The sequence below is a fragment of the Mytilus trossulus genome, chromosome 13, assembly GCF_036588685.1.
Source record: "Mytilus trossulus isolate FHL-02 chromosome 13, PNRI_Mtr1.1.1.hap1, whole genome shotgun sequence".
Lineage (NCBI taxonomy): Eukaryota > Metazoa > Mollusca > Bivalvia > Mytilida > Mytilidae > Mytilus > Mytilus trossulus.
The window spans coordinates 7,126,841-7,133,933 of NC_086385.1; the positions used below are offsets into that span (position 1 = coordinate 7,126,841).

At 27.4% G+C, this 7,093-nt stretch overlaps 1 long non-coding RNA gene across 1 annotated transcript; it reads right to left on the reverse strand.

The window, feature by feature from the left end:
* Positions 1-1,653: 1,653 nt before the first annotated feature.
* On the reverse strand, positions 1,654-6,884 carry LOC134694874 (uncharacterized). Its single transcript, XR_010102635.1, has 3 exons — positions 6,764-6,884; positions 3,533-3,612; positions 1,654-2,258 (listed from the first exon to the last, which is right to left on the reverse strand). It is a non-coding gene; the product is annotated as an uncharacterized LOC134694874 (long non-coding RNA).
* Positions 6,885-7,093: the final 209 nt, after the last annotated feature.

The window sequence follows — 7,093 nt, forward strand, 5'->3', positions numbered from 1 at the left end:
ATAATATAATTTGATTTGCAATTCATATTTTCGCTGCGTAGTTGTTATAGTGTAAATAATAAATGAATAAGCTTCTATTTTGTTACAGTCAATAGCTTAGCATTGTAGACAATTAGGGACATTTTATTTCACCGACAAATCACAAAGAAATATTGATGCACAAGCCCAGCAGTTCAAAACTGCTGTAAACATTTAATATTAGGTAAGTATGTAAACAAAACTGTAGGTCTACCTTTTGTTAAATATGTTCTTACGCCTATTTTCGGTAGAATAAATATCAAATATTTGCCATTATACCTCGTTTTTCTAGACCACATACAAATATTTAATATAGCGACCCCCTTTGTTGTTTACAATGAATTTAGTACAAAACAAGGCTCTTTTTTCTATTTATCATATTGACAGACTGTTAAAACATAATTGACACTCTTTTTGAGACCTATATTTACTTTTGAATTTAAAAGGAATTAGTTTTTAAAATACTATTGTTTATATTGGGTGTTTATCTTACTCAACAGCGCAGTAACTGTATGCATATTCGCTTGCATTGGAAAAGATAATTCGAATAAATAAAATATGCCTAAAACAAAAGTGATTACGTTAAAAATACACAAACCTAAACTTTGTCATTCAAATATACAAAAGAATCCCAATAAGGTCTACAAGATAGCAAATGTGAATGCCTAATAACAATTTGACAAATACTGCAAAATGCTGTTAACATTGATAATTATTTTGCAACCCACTTTATTAATTTCTAGAACTAATTGGTATGTCATGAACAAGTAAAACAGATATGATGTTTAATAAATTTTCAAATATTTTCACAGGTATTTCTTAATTTAAAAACTTTGAATTTTATCTTAAATGTGTTTATGTTATAAGTCTTAAAAATCAATTGTTGAACCTCAAATGCATATGACTACTAATCGTCATTGAATAGTATAGGTATTTTTAAAAAAAGAGAACGAAGATATGATCTTTAATCCCTGTGACCTTATTTATATTCAAAAAAGTAGGTTTAAGGTTAATTGTGTGTACCATTTGTAATTTTGTTTCACTATTCAATAGAGAGAAAACATCGATTTGGTTAGAATCGTTTAGAGTTGTTATCCAATTGTTTGATGTTTTTTAGCTTTTAATTTTGTCATTTTATAGCGGAGTTTCCGTTTTACATTTTCATCAAATTTCCGTTTTTAAGAGTTTATGTTTTGTTTAGTATAAATTGTACATATGGTATAATATTGAAAATTAATAGAAACTTAAATAAAATTGAAAGCACTCAGTCTAGTAACAGTCGTATTTTGCACCTATATAGAATATATTTCATTGTATTATATTTTTTACTTGTTTGTCTATTTTTCTTTTTATGCAAAAAAAAAATACAAAAAAAAATAAGTCAAAGTGTGATATAATTCTAGATTATATATACCTTGAAATAAGTAATAAAATAAATATTAATCATGTGAATGAAAATGTATAATATTGTTTATTATGGAAAAAAACGATTTTCAAATAACCCCATTCCTCAAATGAATAAATGTTTCTGCTCTCAATATGCGATCCAACAAACAAGAGATGAGAACAAGTCAAGTTGTGATAAAACAATCACCAAAACAGCCTTCCCTGTTTATGAAAAATACATACGAAAAATTGTATCGATAATCAAATTTATTAAGACGCTAATAATACAGAATCAAAATACAATAAACATATTAAATAAATATATTTTTGAACTGTTTATAGAAAATAGAATAGCTGTCAGAAATAAAAATAAAATAGATCCAACAAATTTAAAGTTTATAAAGAAGCTTTCCCTGATAGATATCATTTCATTAATCCACATATATCTGAATTCAATTTTTCTGTTTATCTCGCTAACTATCTGCAACAACTTCTCAATGATACATCCTTGCTTTATAACAAATTATCCGTCCATTTTAATCCTTATAATAGTAGAACATATTCATAGTCCTATTTTACATCATGTAAACAACATTTGGATATCACCTGTAATCCACACATTAGAAATATTGCCCAATTTAATCCACAATATAAAAATCTTTTGTCAATCCATCGCAAGTCAAATACATGTATCACCATCTAACATGTTCCTCTGTATAAAAATGCAAGTACTGATTCTGTATGTTATGCAAACAATAAATACTCCAATTGTTTCCGTAAATACTGTAAACATGGTAAACGCCTACATCATGTACATAGTCCTACAATCTCATTATACTGTTAAAATAACAAACCTACAAATAAATAATTATGAAATTATTATACATGATACAAAAAAAATATATCTGGGTTTTTTTTATTATATATTTATAGTCTCAAATTATGGCAAAAAAGCAATAGTAAAATCTAATGTACGGGGACACTTAAATGAAAATATGTGTTTAAATACATGTATGAATGCTTATATATATTTGTGTTGTTATGTCTCATTTTCTTCCATGAAAATTGTGAAGTATGTGCACATATTTTGTTTACCAGTACTGTATATATTTAAATCACAAATAATCATGTACATGTACCAATGTTTTTAAAGTATACTGTGTAACTTTAAAACCAAACAATTAATGAAAGTACTTTGTGAATATGATGTGAAACACATATGTCTCCTTGTAAATTTTTGTAGTTTTGATATCAACTACACATATAAACTCTAAATTAAACAATGGGTGAAAATCTTCATATAATATCACTAAACTGTCAAGGTTTAGGCCAAAAAAACAAAAGAGAAAGATTACAACTATGGACAAAAAAATCAAAAATGTAACATTCTTTTCATTCAAGAGTCACATTTTATAGAAAATATTGAACAAACAATAAATAAAGAGTTTGATGGCAAAATGTTTCATAGTTATGGTAACACACAATCAAGAGGTGTTTCAATCTTTGTCAAAAACAATTTAAAATGTAAAACAATAAACGAAATAAAAGATAATGAAGGTAGAATAATTTTGATAAACATAGAAATAAATGACAATATTTTTACTCTAATAAATGTTTATGCTCCAAATCTACACAAAAATAGAAACAAATTTTTCAAAAAGGTTCAAAATATAATTGAAAACAATCGTTTGGGTATCCTTATATTAGGAGGTGATATGAACGAAACTCTCTCAATTAATGATAGAAAAACTAATATCATCCCAAGAAACTACAAACCAGTAAATAGCTTAAAAAACCTAATAAAGAAAAATAATTTAACAGATATATGGAGAGAACTTTATCCAAATACTAGTCAATTCACATGGAGAAGGAAAAATGAAACAAACATAGCGAGCAGAATTGACTTCTTCTTGATTAGTCCTGATATAAGACCGCATGTTATAAAAGCAGATATTAGACCTGCAATGATCTCATACACTGATCACCAAGACATTTCTTTACAAGTTAGACAAAATTCAGAAGAAAGAGGCAGGGGTTTCTTTAAAATTAACAATAGTATACTTAAAGAGCAAAAATATATTGACCTCATAAATGATTTAATCAAAAATTATAAAGTACAAATACTCACCAAAAATTTAAAAACACTCTGGGATATGTTTAAATCAGAGGTAAGAACTGCAACTCTTACTTACTGCAAACAAAGATCATCTGAAAATAAAAATGATATAAAAAATTTAGAAATAAAATTAAGAAAACTAAATGAGAAAACAAATGCAAGCCAAATTATAAAAAAAGAAATTAAAAACATTGAAAATGAACTTGAACACCTCTATTTAAATAAAGTTAAAGGTGCACAAATAAGATCTAGAGTACAATGGCTAGAAGAAGGAGAAAAAAATACTAAATATTTCCTTGGCCTTGAAAAATCAAGACAAACAAAAAAGAGCATTACAGCGCTAAAAAATAATCGAGGGAAAATATTAACAGATTCTGCAGAAATCCTAAATATAGAAAGATCATACTATGAAAATTTATATAAAAGCACTTCTCCAAACTTAAATGATATAACAAATTATATAAACGAAACCAACATTGATCACAAACTATCAGAAAAAGAAAGTGATTCCTTGGGGGGGGGGGGGGGGGCCTTAACTATAGAAGAATGCACTAAAGCAATATTCAACATGAAATTAAACAAATCTCCAGGAATAGATGGGTTAAGCGTAGAATTTTATCGCACTTTTTGGAGTAATTTAAAAGAATTTACAGTTGAAGTTTTTAATAAATGCTATGATGACGGAGAACTAACAACTATACAAAAGATAGGTATCATCTCTTTAATTTACCAAAAAAAGACCCTTTGTCACTGGATAATTATAGACCAATTACGCTATTAAATGTAGATACTAAACTCATTGCATATGCAATAGCCCAGCGCTTAAAACCAATACTGCTGAAAATAATTCATGGAGATCAAAATGGGTATATCAAAAATAGATATATTGGTTTTAATATACGCCAAATCCAAGACATTATAGACTATGCTGAAACTTTTAACATAGATGGTGCATTACTCTTTATTGATTTTTCAAAAGCTTTTGATTCGCTAGAATGGGACTTTATGTATGAAGCCCTTATAAAATTTGGTCTACCAAACTCTTTTATTAAATGGGTTAAAACATTATATAAGAATATTAAAGGCTGCATGCTAAATAATGGGTGGATTTCAGAAACTTACAATGTATCTCGCGGGATACGTCAAGGCTGTCCGTGCAGCTCCTTAATTTTCACAATAGCAGTAGAAATTCTTGCATGCAAAATAAGACAAGATACTGGTATTAAGGGATTTCAAATAAAATTAGATTCCAAAACACATAGTCTGAAAATCTCACAATTAGCCGATGACACAACTCTTTTTTTAAAATGCAAGCAAGAAATTAGCTATGCTCTGAATATTATTGAAATATTTGGAACGCTCTCAGGTCTTAAACTCAACCGATCGAAAACAGAAGGAATATGACTAGGCAGACTTGAAAGCTGTAAAGATAAATATGAAAACATTAACTGGAATAAAGAACCTATTAAAAGCCTAGGTGTATACTTTGGACTTAATAAAAATGAATGTGACAAATTAAATACTGAAAAAATTCTACGAAAGTCTCAAGATACAATCAATAGCTGGAACAGAAGAAATCTCACAATGATAGGTAGAATAACAGTAATTAAATCTCTCATCTTACCAAATTTAACTTTCTTGGCATCAGTAACAACCATTTCCAAAGAATTTTTAAATGAATTTAAAAAATTGATTTACAACTTTATCTGGGGTAATAAAAAAGAAAAAGTTAAAAGAATCACGCTATGTAAAGATTACTTGGAAGGAGGCCTTAAAATGATTAACATTGATGATTTTCTATCAGCTATACAATTATCTTGGGTCAAACGTTTAACATCAACACAATTTGCAAACTGGAAAGTCATCCCCCTTTTCTTTTTCAATAAATTTGGAGAAAACTTTTCTTTATTTAACATGAATCCAGGTAGCATAAGAGCAATCCCAAAACTCAGTAAAACAATCCCTCTTTTCTATTTAGAAATAGTCAAAAGTTGGTTTAAGATAAAAAATATCTCTGAAATAAAAACCAACAGTACAAATTTTATTAATATAAGACAACAATACATATGGGGCAATAAACATATAAAATTTCAAAACAAATGTTTAATATTCTCACATTGGATAACCAATGGAATACTATTTATTAATGATATAATAGATGAAGCAGGAAATATATCACAAAAGGCAGTATAAGAGAAATTGACCCTCAAATCCAACTGGATATCAGAAATATCTAGAATAAGAGCTGCCATACCAAAAAAATGGCAAATGATAATGAAATCAGATAACTCGCGCAATACTCAAGTTAAAACAGATAAAAGGCTATACTTAAAAACACAAAATAATACAAAATTGATTAGAATTGAAAACCTTCCATCAAAAGAAATTTATAAAAGTATTAGCTCATGTTATATACTGGAAAAAACACCAATTGGCTTTCTAAAATGGAAAACACAATTAAAATTAGATTCATCAAGCCATTTGTACAAAATGCTGAACTTTATATTCAATAGTTTACAAGTAAACAAACTAAAAATATTCAGATGGAAGTTACTTCATTATATACTTCCTTGTAAACAACTATTGTACACCTGGCATCTGAAAAATGATGACCAGTGCCATATTTGCAACCAATTAGAAAACTATGAACATTTTTTGATTTCATGCAAACACTTTAAAAACTTTTGGAAAAAAGTCAAAATACTCCTTGATAAAATAAAAATGGGAACACACATAATCACCTTCAAAAATCTAATACTAGGCTACAAAATATATGATAAAAATTATTATGACATTAATCTATTTCTTACTATAATATTATTCTCTATTCATAAATCTACATATGCATCAGAGTATAAACAAAACAGTGTTGATGTCTATAGAATATTTAAAACAGAATTTAAACAACATTATGAAAATATGAAACTTCTTGATAAAACAACAAGTAGATTTGTGAATGATGTTTATAAAAAAATATAATAACCATAATGTATTATTGCGCATGATCATTCTTCTGTATTACTATATATATTATGTAGAAAAACTCAAATGTAAACAAATGTATTATTTTAAGATGTTCAAATGTGACGCATGGTCAATGATTACCTGTAGGACATGATTTTTGACCCCATACTGTCTACTGTCTAATTATCTCTAATTACTGGAAAATATCTAATACTTTAGGGAAAACAAATCCTTCTTGATCAATTTATCATAAGTCAATAGGAATATAACAAAACTCACCTTTAGAAATACTCAATTTAGATCCTTTGATCATGAAATCATTCCACGTGTTATCCTTCAATCATTCGATCATCTCAATTTTCACGAGATTATGCCGATTAAGGTTAAGGGTCAATGATTAAATTATAACCAACATCGGATAATGAATAGTACAACTTCCGTATTTACCTTACATTATGATGACCTCCACAGAACTAAGAACTTAGACAAATTGTTAAAATCAATGTATTGTATTTATAATAACTAATCATAATTAATATATATATATATATATATATATATATAAAAGTCTATAAAAAGGACCAACCAGCAAATTTACTATGTACCGGA